The sequence below is a fragment of the Lagopus leucura genome, unplaced genomic scaffold (genome assembly GCF_019238085.1).
Source record: "Lagopus leucura isolate 7727_CA_CO unplaced genomic scaffold, USGS_WTPT01 Super-Scaffold_741, whole genome shotgun sequence".
NCBI classification, from domain to species: domain Eukaryota; kingdom Metazoa; phylum Chordata; class Aves; order Galliformes; family Phasianidae; genus Lagopus; species Lagopus leucura.
Window position 1 is genome coordinate 5,728,373 of NW_024962256.1, and position 14,934 is coordinate 5,743,306.

The window sequence follows — 14,934 nt, forward strand, 5'->3', positions numbered from 1 at the left end:
TTTCAAATTTCTGTCAAGGTTTAATCTGCAGCATCAGGATCAAAGAGCATTCCGATTCTTTCTGTTCACTAAGATAATTCCAGGAGGTTGGAACTATCCTCATTGCCAGTGCTGTTGGAGAAAACTCCTTATAAGGTTTGCCTTTTCCCTAAAAGAGATCCTCCTAAGATATGTTTAATTTTTAAAGCTGAGATGCTCTCACTCCTATGGGACTGCCTGACCCTGTAAGCTAGGCACCTACTGCTTGTGGGTTTTGGTCAAATTCAGAGCATTTACAAAGTGGCACAGTTGCACATTAGAGTGTCTAAAGACAGCAATCTTTCAGGGTTTCGATGCTGGAAGCAATTATGAATTCATAATTTGCTAGCATGGCAAAGTTTATCCTTGTCATTTTATAAATCTAATTGAGCTTGCCCACATTAAGTATATTAATTAATCAACCAGGAAAAACTTACTTTTAAACTTCATTTTTTTTTCCACATACAGTTGCATTATGTACAAGAATCCCTTGCATTTCTTTGGAATGAGCCAATATTTATACTGTTATGCAGTCCATATATGGGAGAAAAAAAGCAGAACAAACCCTCAGGTTATTACATAAAACAGAACTCAGTGGCTTCGATCAGAATTGCAAATGTACAATTTACAGGTAAATGAAATGAGCAATAGCATCCAATAGCCATATTAGATCCATAAATATGATAAATTTATGTCCCTAAGTGGCCTGAAAATACAGCTGGGCAAAAGAAATACAGCGTGCCCTTTTCAGAGTTATTTCTGATTCAACAAAACTCGTTGCAGCTTCAGATTTATTTTTTTCCTTTTTTAAATAGTTGTGAAGGTCTAAATTTTTCATTATTTTAGCAGAATTATAGCGTAAGTATAGCAACATTTGTAACAACTCAAATGGCTAAACCTCTCAGAATCAATAGGACAACAAACTAGGAATAAAGCTCACAGGAAGAAAAAAAAAGTGAAACAAATCAATATAAATCCCATTGGGCTGAACAAATCCCTCAACAGCTTTAATAAAATGTGTATTGTTGGACTCACCCAGCTGTTAGAGGATAGAAGTTAAACATACTGATTGCTCCAAGTAGAGAAATACATTTGTCACCACAGTCTCATGATTCATATAATCTGGGACCGATATAATGTTTCTGTCTTGAAAATTCAGGCAAAAAGTTAAGTAAAAAATTTGCTTTGTGAATTATCTTTAAAATTCTCCAATCCAGAAGTGACTAATCCTTAAAATAAAGAGCGAGAAAGAATCAGAACTCTTCTTATAGTTAATTAATTTGTCAAAGAAGAGAAAATTGCCAAACTACCATGAAAACATCGATAGAGTTAATGGGAATAAATCAATTATTTCACACATGACACTCTAATAAATATTATTTTTTTAAGTATAGAACATATATTGGATTGAGAACTGTGTTTTTTAGGGAAACAGAGAAATACCTCATTTTTTACAGTGGCTAAAGAACTGCTTAAGATTAAAATATTTACCTGACAGGGATTGAGATATGTCAAGAGTCATGTCCTACATGCTTTATAAATGATGAACTCCAGCTTTATCTAGGCTTACATGCCGACACCACAACACCTCTGCTCTGTGACCATTTCCCCTTAAGATACAGCTGAGCAGACTGAAATGTTTTAAAGTCACAGCTCCTGATCATACTTTCTAAAAGGCACTTCTTCCAAGTAGCAGCCCAATGCAAACAGGTGATTCCAGTGGAGAACCTCTGGAGAAAGATAATCCACCTGCAAACTAGTTACGCCAGGATTTAGACCCAGGACTTGTCATACAACTAAATCTACAAGACTGGCTGCTGGGGAAACCCGACCAGGAAGTTGTCAGCCTATGGGGCCATGCTCAGAAGCAGGAAACTCAAAGAGCAAAATACCCAACAAGCCAGAAAACAGAACAGAAGTGACAGGAAAGATGATAATTTAACAGTACCAAAAGCCCCTGATTTTACTCACTTTACTCAGTTATCTCCTTATTTTTTTGGTGCAACTGGCAGAAAAGGGTGAAAGAAACTAAACAGTGCACTTATTTTGATCCTTATAACAAGGAGTTAAACCACCACATTTCCCTGTTCTTTGCTGATTATTAACGGCCCAAATGAAAGACTGTACATAGATGAAAACCACTGAGATATCTGACCACAGAATAAACTTACAGTTAGCTAATGCAACAGTGCCCACACAAATTATCTCTAATTGGTTGATGTAAATGCAATTGAATTCAGAGTACTGACAAATTATTGTTAAAACAATAAACAAGAAATAAAGAATATATTGTGCATACACATACATTAAAAGTACATACAGCAGAGTGACGCACCGAGTTGGGGAGCAAAAAATCATAATATATGGCATGGGACAAAATGCCAATTAACGTCCCAAGTGAAAGGAGTATTTATTTTTAACATCTGAAACTGAATTATATGTATAGATCAGAAAAGGCTAGAAAAAGTACCTGCAAGGCCAACCTCTGCCACAAGGCTGTGGTGAGGAACATGAGTGCAGGTCAGTAAGGAACTGGAGCACTTAGAATTGGGTGTGCAAGAAAGAATATATATCTAAATTCGTAAAGCATCTCACTTTGATGAAAAGCACAGAAGAGACAACAGGCGGGTGTGAGAGAGTCACAATTCCTGCAATAACGATTGGAAAGAACAGAAGGAGAAGAGAGAGCTAACTGGCTTATGACAGCCTGATCTGGAGTAATGTCCAGAAGCTTTCAGCAACAGAAAACAGCCCTGGGAGATTTCTATGAGAAGATAACAGATTTAGTAGGTAAGCTGTATGCCTATTTTGTAAACTTGACAATGCAATAAACAGCTACTGGGTGAAGAGAACTAGCAAAACAGTTCCAGTTCTCTGCTCTGTAAAGAGCTGTGGCACTACAGTATGTTATCTGGGTAAAGGATCAGATTCAACATCTAACGATCTATGCCTTGGTTGTCAATAGAGTATTTAAGTAATTGTTCTGTGTCTTTTGAACTGTTCTAATCAGAGCTGACTTGCATTGCTGATATATCTCAGAAATAGTCCAGCCTTCCAAATTCCCATCATTCTCACTGTATGTGCTGGGATTTGTCAGCCTCTTACACCAATGACTTGTGTAATTATTTGGTTCTTTTACATTCAGTGAATTTGGGGAGGGAGCTGATTTTTACCAAATTTCTCTATGCTTCTTTAATTCTCTAGATATCAGACTAATATTAATAGCTCCTTTTGTGTGAAAATATCTATAGTCTGTGCTAAAATGATTAGGTTTTGAAATACCTACAGAATGACAGTTTTCAAATGTCTCGTGAGTAAACATCCTAAAGACCAGATTGGTAAAAACTTCCATTGTGTAGATATTCCAAGTAGGCAATAGACCTTATTCAGCAGGCCAAAGTCAAGGCACCATTATTGATTCACAGTCACCTTGAGTTCCCTGCTGATACATGTAGGTTTTGATGGTCTTCTTAGCATGGAATTGTTGGTAGAAAGCTCATATTTCATTTATCGTTTGACTAAAATCATACCACAAAGTGAAATACAACACTTGCATCTTCTAAAACATTGGATGTGTCATGCTAAGCTATAAGCTTTCTGCATTTCTTTACAGCCAACCTATGCAGGAACTCCCAGCTTTCTCTACTCCTTTGATCGCTCCCATCAGCCCGTTGGTCAGTTTGGACGGCTGAGAAGCCCAACAGTTTCTTTGGAAACGTGCAGTGGGAGCTGATCCTTTCCTCCTGCTAGATATCACGAGTGTTTAAAGGCACGTACACTTGTTAGAAAAATATTGCCTTAGATTTTTACATTAAAATAATATTTTAACTAGATGAAATGCCAGAAATGACTCTTTATAAATACAAAGAACATTTGTTGTTTTATTGAAATGATAATTCCTCTTACTGTGTACTAACTTCCAAGTGGTCTTGATATCACATCTTAGTGAGAAAAGAGACCATAGCCTCTCTTTCCCCTTAGAATAGAGCACTGTAATTTATTTAACTGAATTCATTCTAGCAAGAAGAGAACAAGATCCAGCCAGCAATCAAATTGGATTGGAATGGTGTTCAATCCTCTATTAAAAGGGGCATTTGAAATAATTTGGTGCTGATTAAGCTCTTTTAAACAGACTCCAAACAAATAAGTGCATAAAGCTAACTCAGTCATAAACTAAACAGTGAACAACATATTGTGTACATCAAACAGAAACAAAGAACATTCATCCTGTCTAATACCATAATGTTATGTCCCTTGGATTCTTCATACTGCGGTTCATAAATTCCTTTTGGTCTTGATTAAAAAATAAGGATAATCAGGCCATCATCCAAAGTGAAAGATTCGTACAGGGATATTCCAGTGCCATCTAGTGGACTTTTTTACTATAGTACTAATAAATTTTCTCTCCTGAGCAACAATTTTCATTTTAGTATTGTGACTAGAAAATGCTTATTGTTACTGGCAGATGCTTACTTCCTATCTCATCATTCGTACATTATGATGCTGGACACATCAGCTTTAAAATAATTCTATTGACTCTATGTATGCATACCACTTCTGTGCAAAAATCACATAAATACCATGCAGAGCAGGAATATACCAAACTGCATTACATGCAAGGAGCAGACATTCCGCTGTGAGGCCATCAATAACCTACTCAGGCTAAAAGACACCTTTTGGAAAGGGGCACAGCTTCAGTTTGAGGACTTCAAAAGGGGGGATACATCAGGCCTATTCTGCTGACTAATTTGCACAGTAATCTTTGTATAATTCATAGTTCAAATGTGTCTGCTGTTGCTTCTAGAGCTTGTTTTTTCATAAGCTTTTGCTTGTGAGATTAGAAAGCCTTTTAACATCAAGTATATTCCCCTTGTGCTAGTACTTCTGTGCTGCAAGCAAGTTATGTTTCAGACTCTTGATAAGCTTAACAAATTGCATTCTTCCTTTCTTTCAGAGCAAGGCATTTTTCCAGTGCTGAAATAATCTCTGCAGCTTTCTTCCTGCACCCATTTCTTACCCTTTTAGAAACACTGACACCCGACTTGCAGGCAATATTCTAGTACCTGTTTCATCAATGCTTATATAAACGTAAAATTGCCTTCCCACTCCTACACACTGCTCTCCTGAATAGATTTCCAGATTCCCATTAATCGTTTTTACCTCAGACATCACATTTCAAGTTGGTGTTGACTCAGTTGTTCAGGCTGATTTATAAGCACTTTTCAAAGTTGCTGCTTTCCCGAATTCTTTGCCTCCTCAATACTTATAACCTGGATTTTTGTCAGATGTGCAGCTCTGCATGGGACTATATCACCATGTTAGCATGGGTTCTGCTTGCCAAGCTCTCCGTGCTATTCCGTGCAACCACCTTTTCTAATCCTGATGTCAATCTCAGTACCATTTGCATATTGTGTCAGCAGTAAGGCTGTATTTAGATCCAGGTTACACAAAAAGCCGTATCATTACCTTGGCTTGAGCACTCTACTTTGGAACACCGTTGCAAACAGCCACACTGGATAATTATTCATCTCTGCAGTCATTTCTCAAAAGCATTGGTTTCAGATTTCAGTCCCTGATTACAGCTGTATGTGCCACGGTGTTGCTTATTTCAGAAAATTGTACTTCAGAACTCAAATGACACCACAGTAGTAGATGCGCACTAGAGATCTTAGAGATTTACTGTGATTTTGCACACCATAGCACATGGGATCAAGATGACCTACTCTGCCTTTCCAAATAACCCTACCTACTAACAGGATTCTCATACAAGCTAGCTGCTTTTCATTCATACAAGCCCACAGCTGTGTAGTTCAGAAGCAGTCTGGGTGGGAACGATGCTTACTGAATGTACATGGAGACCAAAGAGTGGATGTGGTCACAGTGAGATGGTGGGTAGTGCATTTCAGCAGCAGTATCAGGGATAGCAGTCACCTCCTCTGGGGCAGATTTTTATGAGGGCAGCATGCAGGCTCTGGTCCATCACTGGTGAGAAAGCAAAGCTAATGGAGGTGACTGTGTTGAAAAACAGTGTTTTGTAGCTGAGAATCCTCCCTATTAAATAGTGATACTGTGCTCTTTGTATCTGTTGTACTTTCCATGGAAATAAAGAGGCATTACTTTCAAAGCAACATATGCATATTTTGTTTCTGCTGTTAATGATGAGTTACTACTATAATCAATAAGTACATCAGCTAGACTAATCATTTAGAAAAATTCATTAATAATAAAGACATGCTGATGTGCTCAGGCAGAAACTGCAGTAGGTGGTAGTGTGAGCATGCACATCTTCAGTAAGTGGTTTAGTAACTGTAATAGCTGTGATAGCCATTAAAAAATCTGCAGTGCTTTCTTCTTTAACCAGAAATATTTTGCCTAAAAGAATACTGAATATCCGAAGTTAGCTTCCCAAAACAACACAGCTGTATTTCTTATTCATGACTGTACATCTATAACCAGATACATAAGGAGCATCTTAACGCTTCTCAAATACCAATAAGATTCTAAGCTAAATACACATGGAGGATACCAAAGTATAAACAAGTTGTATTCCTTTTCCCTTTCCTTCAGTCGCTTAATTGCTTCTTCACAAAGATTTTTTCATACTGCAATGTCTTAATTTGCCCACTTATTTTAGAGATCTTTGCTTTGCCTTTTCACTTTTTTCTCTGGGCAGCTCACACGTCCTGCTAACCACTTTTTTGAACAGCAGAGAGCACCATCTTCAAGTTTAGAAGGACATACCAGATTTTGAAAACCTGTATGATCACCAAAAAAGCTCCAATTTCCCTCCCTCATAACGGCAGCCCTCCTGTGAGGCCCAGAGACTTTAAAGCAGAACTTGGGATGCCATTTCCCATGCATACGGCAGTCAGAGTGCTCCACTAGAACAGGGCCAGGTTTGGATCGATAGGCATAGATGTAATCTTCATGCAAAAACACTGCCTGTAAAATGAGAATGCTCATATTTATTTCTTTATGGCACCTGGAAGTGAACTGTTGCCCTGTGGCACATATCACCACAGGAGAGATAAAAATCTCATTTCAGGCAAAAGCGAGAAAAAACTGCATTGAGAGGAGGGAGGAGGAGAAGAGATGCTCCTGCAAGGAGGCTGCAGGTACTCAGAGCAGAGCTGAGGGCGTCATTATGATGCTTGCACATGAAGTGGAGGAATGTTTTGCAGAAGTTGTGTAGGAGGGTGGCAGGTGATGGGAGCAGACATCGAGCTCTAGGCATAGGAGTGGCTTAGTAGGAGGAAGGGCACCACAGCAGGACTGACAAACAGATCGCAGCTGAAGTTACTGGTTCAGGAGTGTCTGGGGCAATATAAAGAGGGTTCTGAAAACAGGTGAAGAGCTATGTTAATTTGCCTCTCTTAGGATACCAGCTGTAAGGAAAATCATTAATTCAGAAATACCTGCAAACTATTGCTGGGAGATATTTATGATTACCAGCTGTCATTTGTCCCTGTGTCACACTCAGAGATGTAAACCATAACTCTGGCTCTGGCTGCAGCAATGCCAGGAGCTGAGAAAATAAGCACTCATGCAATCAGCATATACTCTTTCACATTTTTATCAAACAAAGCAGCACAAATACTAAAAAAGAAAAAAAATAAAAGACTGCAGTGAGAGGATCCTTCTCAAGTTTCCAGGGAAACTACCTTAACCAATGGGTTAATGAAAATCCTTTTAACACAGTTGTCTCCAAACATATCTACAATGCAATTACGTAAACCAAGTGATTCATCCTAGTGCTTCTCAGAAAATACTCGAGCAAATATAAGAAAACAGACATATTTGAAAATCAGGTTACCCTGAGTATGATTTATTCTTGTTGAACTGAATGCACACAAACAGAGCTATTCAAACCCTTTGAGAATTCAAGTAACATGAATTGTTATTTTCTGCTTGCATAGAAGATACGGGTGCGTGCCACTTTCATATGCCACATCAAAAAGCTCAAATCTACTGACGCAGGTTTCTATCATAAACCCTAATAGCAACATACAACAGCCACTTGTAATATATAACTCATATCTGTGTGCAAATATTGCTATTTACTTGCCAAAATTCCAAGATTTTATTTTATTTCTAATATGGAGCTCTAATAGGTCTCCACTGAATGGCACTGTTTTGTCAGGGTGTGTTTTACTACCAGAAAGGTAGGTTTCAGGGATTTCTCTCCTTCTCACTTCAAATATAGTTCCTCCTGCAATTTCTTCAAGGAAATAAGGCATTTTAGATTTATTATTCAGTCTCTGTGAGAGGAGAGACTCTACATGAAGTCTACATCTACATGAAGTCTACTTGTAACCCTCAAAAAAATGCAACCACTTTTCGTATGTTTTTAATATGATGCACCAGCATCAAGATCTTTCCTTCTCATGTTTGAGTGGAGCTGGCCTCTAGGTGCTGCTGTGATGCAAATAACTGGCAATGGGATGATGGACATAATGTTATAAATTGGAGCTGAAAGGTGAATGCAAAATTACCCTCAGTTTCATGGCCCTCTGTATTACCTCCTGAGTTTTACTCTGTATAAACACATACAGACATTTGTTTCTACAGCAGGAGGTGTTTCTACAACTGTAATTATGCTTATTGGCTTCCTATTAGCATCAATTTGGTTTTTTTGTTTTGTTTTGATTTTTGTTTTTATGAAGAAAGTTATTGCATGTTGGATCTCATCCTTGTATAGAAGGAGCACATTGCCAGAGCACAGACCCCAGCATAGGAACCAGGACATGTTCTTGGGGCTGATAATATAGATGAATCATTAGGTCTAATTAGGGATCATAGTGTCTCTGCAAATCAACTGCAACTGTGGATAAAGATGCTGGTATTCAGACTTCAACACAGCTAATTTTGGGTGGATTTCTCAGCAATTTAAGGGGCCTTCTAAGAAAATGAGGCCATGATTCTGTTCACAAAGGAATCATTTTTGAAATATATTATCATTATCAATTCTCTGAAAGTATATATTGCCTCACTTTGAGGTATATGAATGTTTATAGCAGACACAGGCAGAACTACAGCGTAAAAGAAATAACAACTTCAATCACTATATTTCACAAGTTTTTAAAGTTATATTGCAAAGTGAGATATGATAACAGTTGCAGTGATGAAATCCCAATGGAATAAAGGGTGCAGCTGAGAACATCTATAAAGGACAAACCAAAGACCCTAAGCTCTCATGGCTTGTCCTGTGCACAGCTCTGCCCTCTTACGGCTGTTGATAATTCCAGCTTTGGACACTGGATGTTTTACATTAACCTTAACCAACTCAAACTGCAGTTGGACTGGTCACATCCTAGGTGACCAATGCCTCCAGGACATGGAACATCCAGAACACCTGTGCTATATTCATCACAAGACAGGACAACTGAGGGCTTAGGAGACCTTTGTTGTCACTGGAAGATTTTATCTAACACACAATGTTTAAGAAGTAATTTATAAAAACATCTAAGTAGCTATTTCTTTTCATAAAACTAAATCAGACTCTGCTCTGTGAAAACAAGGCCTGCAGACTGCAATCATTGACAAACATTCGCAACTGCCCAATTGGTTTCATAGAATCCCAGAACAGAATCATGCAATCATTAAGGAAGAGACAACTAAGATCATCCAGCCCAACTGTCAGCCCACCCCCTCCATGCCCACTGACCATGTCCATCAGTGCCACATTTCCACAGTACTTGAACGCTCCCAGGGACGGTGCCTCTCCCATCTCCCAGAGCAGCCCGTGCCACTACTTCACCACTCATTGAGAGGAAATTTTTCCTGATATCCAACCTGAACCTCCCCTGGCACAACTTAAAGCCATTACCTCTTGTCCTCAGCAGCATGAACCAACACACAAACCAGCCCTGGGTGCTTTTACTCCTCAGTTCTTCACACTTGGTATTTAGTGTAACAGATCTCTGAAAATATGTTGATACCTGACATTTTTTCAGATATTTTTGTGCACCTCAAATACAAACCAAACTGTACACACACTGAAATTGATGCTGAAATGCTGGTTCTGCCTTATTGCTTTCACTTATTGAAAGCAATGGGAAGAACTTCAGCTGATGGCAAAAAGAGGCGGAGCTGGGCTCAGGTTAAGAAATATTCCAGTTAGACTTATTTAGATCTAATCATCGTGTTAATGCCTCTGTATATTGCATGCTGGGCTGATGGCAGCATTCCACTCCCACACTCCTTACACACAAAATGAGTTTGTGACCATGCCGCACGCCACTCTCATTTGGGATAGCTTTTTTCAACACTGTATTTAAAGAACAATTATCTCTGATCCTCATGGCTTCAAAATCAAAAGGCTTAAAGTTTTAATGGTAATGCTCAGTGTTTCTGAAGTTCTATTGATGAAACACCGATCCAACTGGCCTGTAAGGCAAAAAGATGCCATCCTGCAGCTCACTCAGTGCATTTACAGGAAAATAGTGCAAATTACTTACTTTTCTTCACAGCCCTCCCTGTATTGGCTGGCCTCTCTCAAATAAGCAAAAATAAGTGCTGTGCCAAAAACAGCAGAAGGCAAGAATGCTTCTGTTAAAACCTGATTTAATTCTAATAGTGCTCCCAGACCAAACTTCCTCTCTGGAGGAGAGGTAAAACAGGGACATGCACAAACCCATGGTCCAGGATAAAGGATGCCGAAAAAACAATACACAGCTTTATTAAATCATTACATGGGTTGCCAAACAAGTAGGTAAGAACCTAAAGATAGTGAGACGAACATAGCAACACTTTTACGTCAACCTGTACAGGACCAAAGTTAGAGGAAGTGCAGAGGAACAAAAACAGCGCTTGTGAAATAGCAACCAAACCCACATAAACAAGGCCACATACAATATAAAAGGCCTGTTATGAAGCCACATGGTTATAAAACTAGTTGTTTCTATTTAAGAGCAGCTAATGGCATGCATAAGCTACTACCACTGTTTGGCACCATCATTCATTTTTCAGCATGGAGTGCTCTGCTCCAAAAACTACAAACACTGAGAAAAGTGAGATGTAAGGATATTTAAATACCCAACTAACACTGAAATATACAGAAATCTGGCAGAACGCTAGAAAGTACAAAATGACTGTGTCTTTACCTTTAGTCTTTGGACTTCCAGAAATAAACAGATAAGAATTTCATCAACATACTGAAAATGCGCCAGTCAACCTGCAAGTTATTGTTATTTAACATGACTTCCTTTGTTTCAAGCAAACATTAATTAAGAACTAAAAAAAAGTCTAGAAATGTTTCTAAAGGCACAGTGTTTCAGTGATCGTGTGTGCAGATAGTTCTCCCAGTTATCTCATCAAGGATAACCTTCTATGCTACTAATGACCACCAAATTTAATTAAGACGTTTTAAAATTTAGAAATACAAATTCAAAGACCTTCAGCTAGAGCATCTATTCCACCACTCCATGTAATCCTTAAAGCGTGTAACAAAATTCATCATGATCAATTACAATTCATTTAGCATAGCCTCCTACAACAGGGTTGTTGAGAACAGCTATGGCTTTTCCATGAATCTGTGAGATCCATTTTGTATGGTATTTAACTCTCTTTTCTTGAACTAATTTCCAACTTCAAAAAGTACCAATGCAATAATTTCAAGGTAAATGGCTGATAAAAGAAAAAAAGAAATGCCTGTTATGGAAAATCACAAAAGTTGTGGATGTCTTTCACTACTTTTTGCACTATCGATAGCTAATCAGCCTTTTGAAAGTATCATTTTTTTTTCCTTTTTTTTTTTTCAATCTAAATTTGATGTTACTGAATTTTGCCAAAAGAAAGTTAAGCAGTACAAGGACTGAAAGTAGATGCCTATCTCTACTCTCTGACATAGACAAAACGAAGCAAAACTCAGAAGCGTAACAGATCAAATCTTATGGTATCTCTTGACTCACATGGAGAAATACAAGAAAAAAATGTAGGCTTCCATTGAAAGTATAAATAAATCACACAACTGTTGGCTTAAATCGTATTAGAATGCAGAGCAAGTCAAACTTTACATCTGGTGCTCTTCCTCTACTTAAGAAATATTTCTTATTTGAGTGATCCCAACGAGATTAGCATTAATAAAGATATTAGAAGCTGGATCATGATGAAGGAATAGCAGATAATCAAAAAGTAATCCATTTCTATTTCAGCAGGCAAGCAGACTGGGAAGAATAGAATTCTTAGTAGTATTTAAGTTTTTACTTAAGGAAGTAAAAGTGTTGTTTCCTTGGGGACACTCCTACAGCAGACATACCAGAAAAAGGTGACCTTTACATTACTGCTAGCACTAATAATAAAAACTATTCATACACTCCCCAAAACTCAGTTACATACCCCACAGTGCACAGAGGTAGACAGGTAGGTTCCTACCCAGAAAGCTTACTCTCTAGGCTAAGACAGGACGTGTGGTTGCAATTGCAATTCAAGATTAAAAATAAAAAAACTGCATGAGCAGCTCTGCACAATGACTTAAAGGATTTCTCCCTTTAGTCCTATCTTTAAAGTCATATTATATGCAATGCCCTGATCACAGAAGTTTCCACATGTTGCGACAGAAGGGAGGTTTCAGGAGACTGCACAAAGCTGCAGAAAGAATATTCGGCCAATTGTTCCCTCAAGAAATCAAAAATGAATGGATAAAACTTTAAGACAGAAAGAATTTTTCTTTCTGGTTTTGGTAATGAGAGGCAAAGACAGATGTCCATCTACTCTCGCTGAGTGGAACAAGAAGTTTGTTTCCCAGTTCTTCTGAAACAGGAGGGAAAAAACTAAGTTCTCTGAGAAATAAGAAGGGTGCATGAATGAGTTCTATAAAACCAAGGCAAATAATATTGAAGTAGTTAACCCAATTACAGCGAAGACTTCCAGAAGCTGACAGGGAAGTGCTGACAACCAGCAATCTTGCTGAGCTATGAGCTTTCCTGGCATTAGCAAATGAGCATGAAAAACCCATTTCATGCTTGTCTTCTGGGTACAAATACGAAGATACCTTGCCCTCCCAGCAACCTCTTCTCAAACACCGGAGGAGAGCTGTCACATCTGACTGCTGCAAAAAGGCAGATGAACTTTCTTAAACATCCCCTTCATGTTTTGAGCAAAGCCTATAGCAGTGAAGCTCCCATTCCCAGCTGGAATGATTATCTACAAGGACTTTGTGGAGCACAGCTTTGCATCTAGGACTAGGATAGCGACGCTGCCATCCTAGGTAAAACCAAGAGACCTAACCACCTTGTCACTTTAGTGTTAATTTGGCAAAGTCACCAAATCTTGTAAGTGATATGAAATTTTCCCCATCAGGCTGCCGTTAAAGTCCACATAGCAGCAGGGGGTTGAGGTAGGTTTTGGTTCCAGAAAGGATTCTTACTGTAATGGATAATTCAATTTTCTTTACCTCCCCAGAGGGAATATGCACCAAAATACTCCAGTTATAGGTAAGATCTATGAGAATGAAGTAACAATAATAATTTATTAAACCAAATAGACTACCTTAAAAGTTTGAGTGACCTACTCCTGCAGTACACTTCTAAAGTAGGAAGAAATTGCGAGGATAGAACAAAGTGAGGATTATGGGTGATAGGTGAATATGTGAAGGTAAATTATTATAGTTGGTAGAGTTAAATCAGAAGCAGGTTATGTAGATACTAATTTTGGGGGGGCAGAGGGGCTTTGTGGGGTCTAATGAATCATCCTTTCTGAGTTTGTCTGTTAATGCTTACAGACAAAAACACAAACATTCACTCCCTTTACTTTGAAGTTATATAACACATCTGAAAATACCGTGCACTGTAGCATCACAGATCTGAGCACTTAAGCTATCACCAAATCCAGTTTCTACCAAGATGACCTGCGATAACTTACATGTAGATTTTTTGTTTCTTTTTTCATTTCTTCTAAAAGACCGGTTGGCACTTTTGCTTGCTGAACCCTATTTTGAACCTAGCACCCCCTAGAACTACTTAAACCCCTCTCATATATCTATACATTAGATAGGAGATAAGAGTCATGAGTCAGTGGAAAGGATTATAAAAAAAGGGAGTTTCCCCTTCCTGCACACCCTTTACTTAGGAGGAGCCATAGTAATCCAATAAAGGATTTTGCATTAAAGTGCTGAGATGTGAGTTACACATTGGCATCTACATAGAGGAACAAAGATTTCTAGGAAGGTCTGATCAGAAATGTTAGCATAATAGTGTGGCAGTTGTCACAGTAGCCACAGTAGACAGTAGTGTGACTGTTCTCTGTGAAAAGATGTTGTAAATCTAAAAACTAAAAACTAAATTGATTGCAGTTAATACAGTTTAATTATGATGATCCATGGCAATTGGATGTGGTGGCAACCTGTCCAAGGAACTGTTTTCTCTTGGAGAGCACTCCTGTCATTTTCTCAAAGAAGAGTCAAGTAATGCATCCACTAGCAAAACTACATATGAGATAACTATAAGATGAACAAAGAAGCGAAGTCAGAGCATTCAATTACATTTTTAACCCTTTTTCATATGTCTCTGATTTTTCTCAAGTAACAGCTTATATTTTGAAAACATACATGCTACCTGATCTCTCAACACATTTTTCACGTGCCGCTGTAATCGTCTGTCAAATACAAATTTGAAAAGTTTGCTTAAGACTGAAATATTTAAGGCAGGGAACAGGTCTAAGTGGGATGGTTTTGCTTTTAGAAGTTTGGAACAGGATCCTAAATACAGGGACTCAGGCATCATGCAGATGGCTGTAGCAAAGTCAACCTGAAGCCCAACTCAGCATTGCATGGAAATGGGGCACCTAGCTGATGGTAGAAACCCCACTTCTGATGCTGAAAGGCTGCATCCCACCTCCCTGTACTTTTTAGCTTTAAATTACTGACAAATGACAGTAACACCCTATTTGAAACTTTGCATTAAACAGGCGGAGTCTCAC